At 36.1% G+C, this 12,651-nt stretch overlaps 1 non-coding gene across 1 annotated transcript; it reads right to left on the minus strand.

The window, feature by feature from the left end:
* Window positions 1-11,328: 11,328 nt before the first annotated feature.
* On the minus strand, window positions 11,329-11,400 carry Trnae-uuc (transfer RNA glutamic acid (anticodon UUC)). Its single transcript has one exon. It is a non-coding gene; the product is annotated as a tRNA-Glu (tRNA).
* Window positions 11,401-12,651: the final 1,251 nt, after the last annotated feature.

Genomic DNA, 12,651 nt, shown 5'->3' on the forward strand with positions numbered 1-12,651 from the left:
GGCATCACCAAAATAAATATATGAAGGTCCTTCAAGATCATTGATTAGTATCAGCTTTATTTAAATCTACCAATCAAAAAACAACACGCATTTTATTGATCACTTCCTATTTTACTACAATTTACAAAGTATTTTATTTGTTTATTTAAAAAAAGTATATTTACAATCACATAACTAAATGGAAACACAAAGTTGGCAAATGTAATTAAAATGCTGGAGGCAGGCAGCCCTATCACATGTTTACGGAGCGCGCGGCTGTAGGTATTTATTTCAAAAATATGGCCGAGTTATTATACTGCTTGTAATATATCTACTGTGCCTGTACAATGAACATGTTATAAATTGACCCCAGCTAGAAATTACGTCAACAAAACGCAGTAGAGGTCACCGAGAACAAAATACTTATGAGAGATCCCGGATTGTCATTTACTTTAACAAGCTCGTCCGGTCTTTTATTTGATCACTATCATTAAATAACTATTAATATGTTTAATCTATTCTTCCGATGACTTACTAAAAACAAATATATTAACCTTTTAAACTGCATATAGAGTGATCAAGTTAGTAACGGCTCGTTTACATGATTCCATTCACTGGATGCTGTAATTTTTTTTATTGTAGATCATCATTAACAAACCAAATCCGGCTCACTGGCCCAGTGCGAAGAGGCAGACTTCACACACGCCGAGAATTAAGAAAATTCTCAGGTACACAGGTTTCCTCGCGATTTTTTTCCTTCACTGCTTGGGAAGCAGTGATATTTAATTTTTTTAGAATGCACATACCTAAAAAGAAGAAGAAATACTTAATTGCACAAAATATCAATCGAATTTAAATATCAATCGAAAATTAAAAATGATAACTAGAAAAGCTGGGAGGTGCATGCCTTAGACTCCCAGAATCGAAAGCAGAGTTAATTAGCCCTCTGGGCTATTTCAGCATATAGAAAATACATAATAATTATTTATGGACCAAGCAGATGACCAACCTCACGGGTAGTGGAAATCCATCGCCAATAAACAGTGTAGGGACACGACCTAAAAGTGCAAAGTGCTTCCCTGTGTCCTACAAAGTCTCATGTGAAGCATTCAAGCATTCAATCCTTCGGTCCTATACCTCTTTCCTGTCGAGCCCATTTCCGTTTTATTTGAACTACTAGCAAACGCCGCGTGGTTTCACCCGCGTGGTCCCTGGTCCCGTTAGAGAACGGGGATAAAATATAGCCTACACGACTTGGACATAGTGTAGCTTTCCAACAGTGAATGATTTTTTCAAATCAAACTAGTTTCAGAGCCTATTCAATGCAAACAAACAGTCAATCAAATCTTTCCTCTTTACAATAGTAGCATAGATGACACTAAGAAAATAGTGATGTCACGCACTCGATCAAACCAGCAAAGACTCATGATGAGATCAACTTTGACCGAAGTTCTACCAGATAGGCAGTAGTATTACGAGTAATTACGTTAATTAATTCACAAAAGAAAATACCTACATATGTTTAAATTTAACGTAATCAGATCTTCAGAAAAGTTGGCACTTTTCCAAGCAAATGAAAATTTGAATTAACAATACATTTAATTGTGTGATAATTAAGCGATATTCTTTATTATTTAATATAATTTAATTTAGTTATACAATGAAATAACTAGTTCGCTGGAGGTTACTGGTACAATATGAAACAGCCCTATACATCTCCTAGTGACATTTAAGAGATTAGGTTTGACAGTTAAGTGCAAGTGGCGACGAACGTAAATCATTATTAACATATTATTAGCATAAGGAACAAGATAAATAAATATTTAGATACTTATATCCATATAACAACGTATAATATGATGATAACAGAGCCGTGATAGCCCAGTGGACAGTGGACATGACGTCTGCCTCCGATTCCAGAGGGCGTAGGTTCAAATCCGGTCCAGGGCATGCCCCTGCAACTTTTCTTCATTTGTCTCAAACGGTGAAGGAAAAACATCGTGATGAAACCTGCATACTTGAGAATTTTCTCTACGTGTGAGAAGTCTACCAATCTGCATAGAGACTGCGTGGTGGACTATTGGCGTAACCCCTCTCATTCTGAGAGGAGACTCGTGCTCAGTAATGAGCCGAATATGGTTTGATAATGATGATGATGATCCATGTAACATTTAAAATTTTGCAGATATAATGATTATAAGATTAATACAGGGCCAGCCCAACTTATAGAGGGCCGGAAGTAGAGCTTACCCACCACGCCACTCCTAAGCAGGTTGGTGGGTTTAGGGGTAAGTAATGAAATTTAACCACTCCCAGATATTGATATCTGATAGTAGTGATAATGACCCGGACCGACTTAACGTGATCTGAAAGGCACGTGGATGTAACACCACCAACTTTCCAACTCCAGACAGAATTAGCACTGAAAATTTCTTGAAAAAACGAAAAGCTCTCTCCTTCTCAAATGTCAGCTCAGCCCCCTTACAAAAGTGGCACGTCGATTCTCTTTCTACGATCGCTAACGCTTCGAAAACTAGAATGATGTATAGGAATGACAGATCTTGATCGCGTGACCTGTCGATAGCAAATGTCATTCCCATTCATCTTTCTAGTTTTCGAAGCGTTAGCGATCGTAGAAAGAGAATCGACGTGCGACTTGGCTAGGGGGGCAGTTCTGTAGGAGCGGCGTGAGGGTATAACAAACTTACACACTCATTTATACACAAGCTTCTGTCCATGACACTATCCAACTCAATTTATTCTCATTTATATATTAGTCCTTTTTTTAATTTTTAACAATGTTAATATAAAAGAAAAATACAAAACACTATTAAAAAATAAAAACTAAGTTAACCCTTCCGGTGCGGGACATTTGAGTGCCCAAGCAACGGGTGGTCAGGGCTCCAGAGTGAGGAACCTCCTCACAATACGCGCCGTCTCAAGAATCACTGCCTTCTGTATCCGACTCTTGATCCAACAGTTAAGTGAAAGCTTCTGGTGTGTTCCAACTCAGATTATTAAACTTATGAGCTCCCCAAATTCAGTTTATATTTTCTTCTCGTATCACAAAGAATAAAAATGCTTTCATAAATTAGTGACATATGAGAATTAGTCACTTAATATGAACACTGTAGTCATCATTCTATTTAAAATTCTTTTGGGGTCAAATGTACCATTCATCCTCGGTAATGTTCTGACTTTTAATATGACATTTAAAAATTAAAATGTTAGTAAACAGGGTCAAGATATATTTTAGATATCGTAGGTATTACAACCATTTGACACGGTCATGCTATTTAGTATCTGACTGTATAAACATAGTCAGATGATCGATGTAGGCTCGACTGAACCAACGAGGTAAGTACATTAAACCTGTAATTTATAACTTTTCAGTAATTTATTACTTTTTTATTAATATTCTTTTTTTTTAATTCTTTACAAGTTAGCCCTTGGCTACAATCTCGCCTGATTGTAAGTGTTAGGAGGAGGATGAACTCCACACCCCTTTCGGTTTCTACACGACGTCGTACCTAAACTAAATCGCTTGGCGGTACGTCTTTCTCGGTAGGGTGGTAACTAGCCACGGCCAAAGCCTCCCACCAGCCAGACCTGGACCAATTAAGAAAACCTCAATCAGTCCAGCCGGGGATCGAACGCAGGACCTCCATCTTGTAAGTCCACTGCGCATTATACTGCGCCACGGAGGCCGTCAATTCTTCAACCCCCAATTTTGAAAATATAAATACTTAATGTTACCCGCCTGGGAATCGAACACAGGACCTCTCAATTGCAAATCAAGACCAACGGCGCCAGAGATATCGTCCAAAAACCTTGCGAGTTTTTGAAAAACGATTTTTTAATTATCTCACCAAAGATTTTCGTATACCGTGAACTCTAAAGAAAATCATGAATAATGCAGAGACTAGAACAAAGTCGGCTATAAATCGTGCAAAGGTCATCCGGGCCCGATCGCTTAACACTACAGCCACCGTTATCAGCCACTTGGCAATAAAAAACCTGTCAAGTGCGAGTCGGTCACCGAGGGTTCCGTATTTTTTACATAAAAGGTGTCCCGTAAATATTACTACATACTCTACAGGGTGATAGCTGTCAGCTATTACCCTATAGAGTAGAGTCAAGGCCTACTAAAATAACGCAATATATTATGTTAGCCGAAATTTTACAGTTTTAAAGTTATTTTGATTTTTCTACAAAATACAAAAATTACTATAGTCATACCATGTGCTAAAAATTAATTAAACGTTGATTGTATACTTGGTAATTATTTTTGAATAGTAGTTTCAAGTAATGAAAGTTTAATTGTGTAATGTTGTAAAAGTGTAATAGTGTAAGTTTAAAATATATAAATAAAAAAAAGAAAATTAAAAAATTCGTCCGTCTGCCTGTCCTGTATTCTTCATTTACCTTACCTTACTGGTTGATTACGTACTTTATATAAAGGCTATATATTATTTGATTTAATAACAAATTTCAGTATTTATTACTTGTAGTAGAGATGTGTCAGATTTAAGATGGTAGTGTACCTAGTAGAATTATTTGCTTTTCATAGCAAGGTTAACGGAAAGTACTCTATAATTTATAATACCCTTGAGAGAGTCGAAATATACGTTTATTACGGCATAAAAATCAATATATCTTTGTTACGTTAACTTTGTAGATTATTTTTTCAGAGCAGTTTTAATTTAAAATTTATACCTCCACGTGGTCTTGACAGACAAATGGACAAACAGATAGCCAGACACACACTGACAGACAAACAGACTTTTTCCTTGTTTTTCCTGATCCTATAAATTGATCCTATAAAGATTCTGTTTTTTTCTTATCAGGTACGGATCTCTAAAAAACTAACAGATGTCTCTGACTATAAATATTAGCTTGAAAAACCCCGATTATTTTGTAATCGCTATATTGCTTTTCTATACGCGACAATGTTTCGTACCATACAAATACACATATACGCAAACCGGATACAATTAAGAGCGTAGAAACAGTGACCTAAATCTAATATTTATGAATTAAAATTGTTATTAAAATAACAGGAATTTGCGTGGGTTTTTCTTGTTCGGTCGGGTTGTTTTATTAGGCACTAGTGAATGCCCGGGACTTCGACTGCGTGGAAATTGTTGTATTTTTCAACCCCTATTTCATTCCTTTCGATTTATATTTGCTCATGTTTTGTATAATAATTAATCCACTAATCATTTTGCAAAAATATAACTCAAAACATGAACGATTTATGTTAAGAAAACTTCAAGCCCTTTTTAACCCTTTAGGGGTTATTAAAAATCTTGAAAGATATATACCAATTTTAACAATGTAATTTGAAATACGAAGGACTTTCCATACAAACTTTGAACCCCTATTTCACCCTCTTCTTCTTTTATTTTCGCCGATAAAAAGTATCCTATATCATTATGTAAATTATTATGTTCTCAAACCGTGTTGAGTTTCATCTGAATTAATTCAGTAGTTTCAGCGTGATGCCCGGTTAACATAAAATACGGACAGATATACAGACAAAACATACAAAAAAAATTACTTCAGTATCGACTAATTAATGTCCTCCAACTAAAATTTTCAATATCTCTATGTACAGAATTTGACCTGTTAGGTACAGTTTTAATAAAAGTATAGATAATGGGATTTTAATAATAATAATAATAATAATAATAAAATCCTTTATTCAGCTAAAAAATACAAATTAAAAAAGAAGAAGAAATTACAAACTAATACTAACAGAGCTTACAAACTACTTAAAGATACCTACTTAAATTACAAAGTTCCTCTGTCTGTACTTAGTATAATAATATAATAAAGAAATTCAGCTGAAAGGGGCGCTGCCTCAGCTCGATACTACAGTTGAGAGCTGTAGTGCTGATTTTCAGGCATGACCCCAGGGTGAGCTCACGGACCGATCGGACATACTTTTGCGGCGTCGCTAACAATAATTATAAAATAATATACGATTAGTAATAATAGGTACATATTAATCTTACATCACCAAGCTTAAAGAAAAGTTTAGGAGTATTTTACATCCTCCACATTCAGGTGCACTAGTTAGCCTCAATAGTTTAATGGTAAGAGCGGTCGGACTCATCACCGAGGTGGTGGTTCGATCCCCGCCCCGTTGGACTATTGTCTTACCCACTCCTAATACAGTTTTTCCAGACTAGTTGGAGGTGAATGGAAATATTGGTCATATTTAAAAAAGATATGGCAAAGAAAAAAAAACTGAGGGGGAAAAAAGGTTAATATGTTCATTTACTGTTGTTTTGTATAAACAAAAATCTGCGAGAAATATTACGGCCATAAAAGATGATAGGGGTCACATATCAAACGAACGCGCAAGTTGTCGTATAACACAAATTCAACGACACTTAAGTACCCCTATTTTATTATATTCGTGGATGTTTGGCGTTATATCACTCCCCAAAGTAAGCTAATGTTAAAGTCAAATAACCATCTAAAGATATCAGAGACACAATTATCCGCCCTCTTTAATATGACGCGAGTATATTAAAGTTGGTGGGTATTTGTGCCTCTGAGTGTATTATATTTCTATCCTTGAGGAACAGTACTTTTTGGGGTCTTTAAACTTCTACAAATTCCCAATTTCATATTCATATAACCTAAACCCAAAAAAATACAAGAGCATTTTTGTACACATTGAATCAATGGGGACGTTACACAATTTGAAAAAAATAAATATCATTATTGCTACATTACGCCACACATCACAATTATTTCAGAATACCCTGCAATATGTGGCATAACCTAGAAAAATGACCGGGCTCAGCATATTGCTATATGCTCTCCTTAAGTAAAGAGCATACAGCGCTGATTTTCAGCTGGGACTCCGTTCCAAGTGCCGCAAAACAGGCAACATAATATATTCAAAGCTTTATAAACCTATAACTAATGAGTAGAAAATAGTAATCTGATACAGAGTAGAGAATAGTAGTCGTAGACGGCTTCAGTGTGCTCATTGCTCGTGGCGTTCGAGCTGTTCACATTTCTTGTTGTGTAATTCTTTATGGGTTACTTGGGATAGGCGGGGAGAGTGACTTGGGTAGAAAAGTGTTAGTTAACTGTCAAGGACGTCCTTAACCCTACACACAACGTTCACAAGTGCGTGACTCCATTCTCAGCCATTCCAGTATCTAATTTTGGTTACAGTTTGATTTGTTGAATAAGTTGTTCTGATAAATTTTGTAAATCATAAACACTGTTCGACATTGGTTTTCTTATTTATTTAATCCACTTCTGAGCCTGTTAAAACTAGTTAAAATAATAAAAAAAATTAAAACTAAACTATATTATCTAAATCAACGTTTCTCAATTATACCCATGTTTCTCAAATTTCATTATAACGGTGTTTGTGACGTTCATAATTATAAAGTTTCAGCTTCTATTAATATAATTTATTTGAATCTCTACTTTTTGGGCTAAATAGACCGGACTAATTACTGTTTTTAATGAGACTGCTCAGAAAATTACGACTGTATTACGATTATATTATTATGGTCAATATTAAATGTTAATATTATTTACTATGTTAAGTTATTCGTTACACTAATGGATAATAAATTGGTCGTAAGTCAAAACGGATTGGCTTATTAATAAACATATATATTTTTTAAAATATTGCCTTTATTGACAACATATCCATAACAATGTGCTTGTATCGAATCAGATATAATAAATTGTTATCAGATATAATAATTACCTTATATTGTTATAGAGATAAAGATACGACGAGACGGTGAAGGAAAATATCGTGAGGAAACCTGCATACCAGAGAATTTTCTTAATTCACTGCGAGTGTGAAGTCTGCCAATCCGCATTGGGCCAGCGTGGTGGACTATTAGCCTAACCCCTCTAACTCTGAGAGGAGATTCGAGCTCAGCAGTGAGCCGAATATGGGTTGATAATAATGATGATGTTATAGAGATATTATAGTAATGTATTGTCTATACTAATATTATAAAGAGGTAAAGTTTGTAAGTTTGTAACAATTCTTTGAAATGGGGTAATCTTCGGAACTACTGGTCCGATTTTAAAAATTCTTTCACCAGTAGAATGCTACGTTATCGGGGAGTGCTATAGGCTATATTTTATATTTCTATCATATATAACTACTGAGTTATCGCGGGTTTTCTCTTACAGGTCGGACCGAAAAACTTACTTAATCGCATGTGCTGCATCAACCATTGCGTATAACTGAAATAAATGTATGGAGGTTTTTTGAACCTTTAAAAGTTCTACAAAAAAGTCCGCGACACCATATATCTATCTTTTATATTTTAGCAGATATAGTACCTTTAGTACTTTAATAAATTATTTAATTTTTAAACTTAGGTTTACGTCATTATTTACACAACTAAACTTAAATCCTTATCAAAATAAATTATTTAATAATCACAAGGATATTATAGAAATAAGATTTGCCCTTTACAGTATGTTAATTAGTTATATAGTTTCGGAGATATTACAAAATTTCTGAAAGTCGCAGAAATGCCGCTATATGACGCCCCGCGGTTTCAATTACGTGGTTCACGTTTCCGTGTGAATATGAGGACCAAACATAGCCTATGACACTCGCAAATAATGTAGCTTTCTATTGGTAAAAGAATTTTCCAAATCGGGAAGGGGTAGGATAGAGGTAGGGTAGGGGTAATTTAGGGAAAGTGTAGGGTAGGGTAGGGTACCGATAAGATAGGGGTAGTGTAGTGTAGGGGCAAGGTAAAGGTAGGGGAAGGATATGGAACGTATAGGGTAGGGGAGGAGTAGGATAGGGGTAGTGTAGGGTAAGGTAGGGTAGGGGTAGGGTACGGGTAGGGTAGGGGTAAGGTAGGGGTAGGAAAGGGTTAGGGTTAGCGGTAGGGTAGGAGTAAGGTAGGGGTAGGGTAGGATAGGGTATGGATAGGTTACGGGTAGGGTTAGGGTAGAGGTAAGGTGGGAGGAAGGGTAGGGTTAGCGTTAGCGGTAGGGTAGGAGTAAGGTAGGGGTAGTTTAGGGTAGGTTGGGTAGGTTTACGAGCAGGGTAAGGTAGAGGTAGAGAAGTTTACATCAATTTTTACGCGGACGAAGTCGCGGGCGTCCGCTAGTATTTAGATAATTTGATACAGCACTTCATAATCCTTACCATAGGAAAGGAGATTAAGCAAATATTATGAAGTTTGGGACATTGTGGCTTTGAGAGGAAGCGATTTTTTTTTCAATATCAATGTATTAAATATTTTACCAAAGTTGTTATTATTATTCCAAACTTAGTTGTTGTCTACCGCAATTACATAGGTATAGTAGGAATATCATTTGACCAACTTTACTTACTGTAACCTTAGAGCCTCAATCTCTCAACGGCAAAGCGGTCCGACTCATCACCGATTGTGGTTCGATCCCCGCTCAGTCGAGCTATTGTCGTACCCACTCCTAATACAGTATTTCCCGACTACTTGGAATGGCCAAATAAAATTAAAAAAAAATTTAAAGAACTGAGCTTTTATAACATGGCGAAGATCTATCCCTCTCTGTTTCTCGCTGAGGAGTACATACTACCACGTTCCAACTCTACTATCAAACCAGCTCCATAGTACTATTCTATTGCATGGTCTACACATCATCATCATCATCACCAACCCATATTCGGCTCACTGTTGAGCTCGAGTCTCGTCTCAGAATTAGAGGAGTGAGACTAATAGTCCATCACGCTAACCCAAAGCAGATAGGCAGATTTCATACACATAGGTAGGTAACAAAGATAATTCTCAGGTGTGTAGATTTCCCCACGATGCTTCTCCTTCACCATTTGAGACACGCGTTAATTTCTTAAAATGCACATGACTGAAAAGTTGGAGGTACATGCCCCGGGCTGGATTCGAACCTACGCCTTCCAAATCGAAGGCAGAGATCATATCCACAGCGGTATAACGGCTCTCCACATCAGGGCTATCACGGCAAGGTACCTATACTTAATTTGAATCCAATCGAACATCAGTGGTTCTTATTAAAAAAAAATAGCTTACATAAAAGCATCGATCGTAGATCGTTAGATGGGCCTCAAAGCGTCGCGGAATTGTCATCGATTTCGCACATTGAATACGTCATCACTCGTAACACATTTCTCTTTATTCATGTTGTGACTTGTGTTTTTAAACTTCCAAAATGAACACGAAGACATGATTAAGGGATTAAAATAAAAAAACAGAAAATATTTTTTAAATCCACGTCCACTTACAGCAAGCGCTTGTTACTTACTAAGATAAGATGTGCGTGCACGTCTTTGGGTAATGACATAGAACTGTGCGTTCTTTAGTATGCCCATCTAACGATTTATATCGATGCATAAAAGCTCGTAATATTCAAAGACTCAAATTCAGGAATAAAGCGACATTTAAATAAACGTTCAGAAATTGAATGCAAAGCACTTGAATGCACTTTAGCTGAGCAAGCAATTGCATTTGGATTCAAATCTTTTCGTCGGAAGAGTGAGTATTCGGCCACGTAACAACGCCCTACTTCAATATCAAGTCGTTGAAAGATGTTACAAATATTATAAACTAGCTGACGCCACGCGGTTTCACCCGCGTGGTTCCCGTTCCCGTAGGAATACGGGGATAATATAGCCTTCCTCGATAAATGGGCTATCTAACACTGAAAGAATTTTTCAAATCGGACCAATAGTTCCTGAGATTAGCGCGTTCAATCAAACAAACAAACAAACAAACTTTTCAGCTTTATAATATTAGTATAGATGCGAAAGTAACTCTGTCTGTTACGCTTTCCCGCGTAAACTTCTCAAACGATTTTGATGAAATTTGGCACAGACAATCTTTAGTATTTTATAACTTTATAGTTGTTTTAAACACTTCGTAAACTTTAAAATTAAGTTACTGTGAACAGTGAACACTGAAGACTGAAATTAATCTTTATCTACTCTCTTATTTTATATCTTATCTATATCTAACTTATCTCTTTATCACATTTTATCATATTATCATGAAAAAGTTATACAATTCAATAAATTTTTAAATTGATAAAATAATTTTCAAAATTGGTTTCGTAGATCCAGTGATTACTCACTAACTTTACATTGTAAATTATTCATTGATATCTTTTCCCATGTGATTATGTCTAACACTAACTACGTGACTAAAATAAACTGAGTAGGTATAAAATAATGCGGTAGGTACAGTTCTAAAATTTTAATTTTATACAAACAAAAAATATCTCATATTTATTCATTCGTTTATTTTATTAAAAACATATAAAAAATATGACTTTAAAATTGTTTTGGACATTATGAAAAATAAAAAAGGCCAAAATTTATTCCCGTACCGGGAATCGAACCCGAGCCTCCTGGGTGAAAGCCAGGTATCCTAGCCACTAGACCATACGGGAGTTACACATATCTTCAAATTTTTTGTGCAGAATTGTTTAGTATTAAAACTTAATACCTTTAGTAAGCTAAATGTGTGGTTGAATTAATATTTGGATGGGTGCCAACTGTTTACATTCGTTTTACCTTGTATACCTATATTATAATGTTATTTAGGTTGTCATGAAAAAAATTAGTATTCAACCTTATCTTATTTTCCATGCTCGTGAACAAGGTCCGGGTCCAAGTAATTGACAGTTTTTCCGTTTCATATTTCACTAGTAACATGACAACAATGATATAATTATTAATTTTTGTCGGCCTCCGTGGCGTGGTATGCGCGGTGGATTTACAAGACGGAGGTCCTGGGTTCGATCCCCGGCTGGGCAGATTGAGATTTTCTTAATTGGTCCAGGTCTGGCTGGTGGGAGGCTTCGGCCGTGGCTAGTTACCATCCTACCAGCAAAGACGTACCGCCAAGCGATTTCCGGTACGATGCTGTGTAGAAACCGAAAGGTGTGTGGATTTTCATCCTCCTAACAAGTTAGCCCGCTTCCATCTTAGACTGCATCATCACTTACCATCAGGTGAGATTTTAGTCAAGGGCTAACTTGTTAAGAATTAAAAAAAAAAAACATTTTTCCTACATTTCGTCTTAATCTAAAGGAAAATCATCTGGAAATCCTTCACGATATAGGGCCAGTAGTTATGTGGCACCTCAATTCTCTTTCTACAAACGCAAACGCTTCGAAAATTAATAAATGTATGGAAATAACATTTACTATTGACAGGTCATGTGATCGAGTTGTCGATCGGATCTGTTATTCCCATACATTTTGTTAGTTTTCGAAGCTTTAGCGTTTGTAGAAAGAGAATCAACGTGCCACATGCCCAGCTCCTGTAGCCAAGTGGCACGTCGATTCTCTTTCTACGATCGCTAACGCTTCAAAAACTAGAAAGATGTATGGGAATGACATTTGCTATCGACAGATGATGTGATCAAGATCTGTCTGGGCTGAGAGGCTGGGCACCTACTGTTGAGACCACAGGTAATCGACTTTAAGGATTTGCAACCAGTTTGTAAGTAAAGACATTTTTATTCATTTTATTTTCATCTAATTACTATTATTAAGAAAAACCTGTTAATCTTTTTATGAAGTAAATGGACGAGGCAACGAACATCAACAGCAATCTCAAAACATGGGCGTCACTTGTCAGTGAGTGTGACAGGCGCGTCCAAAATTGCAAATTTCATTAATTAATCGACATAATGA

This window comes from Bicyclus anynana, chromosome 12 (assembly GCF_947172395.1).
Source record: "Bicyclus anynana chromosome 12, ilBicAnyn1.1, whole genome shotgun sequence".
Taxonomy (NCBI): Eukaryota; Metazoa; Arthropoda; class Insecta; order Lepidoptera; family Nymphalidae; genus Bicyclus; species Bicyclus anynana.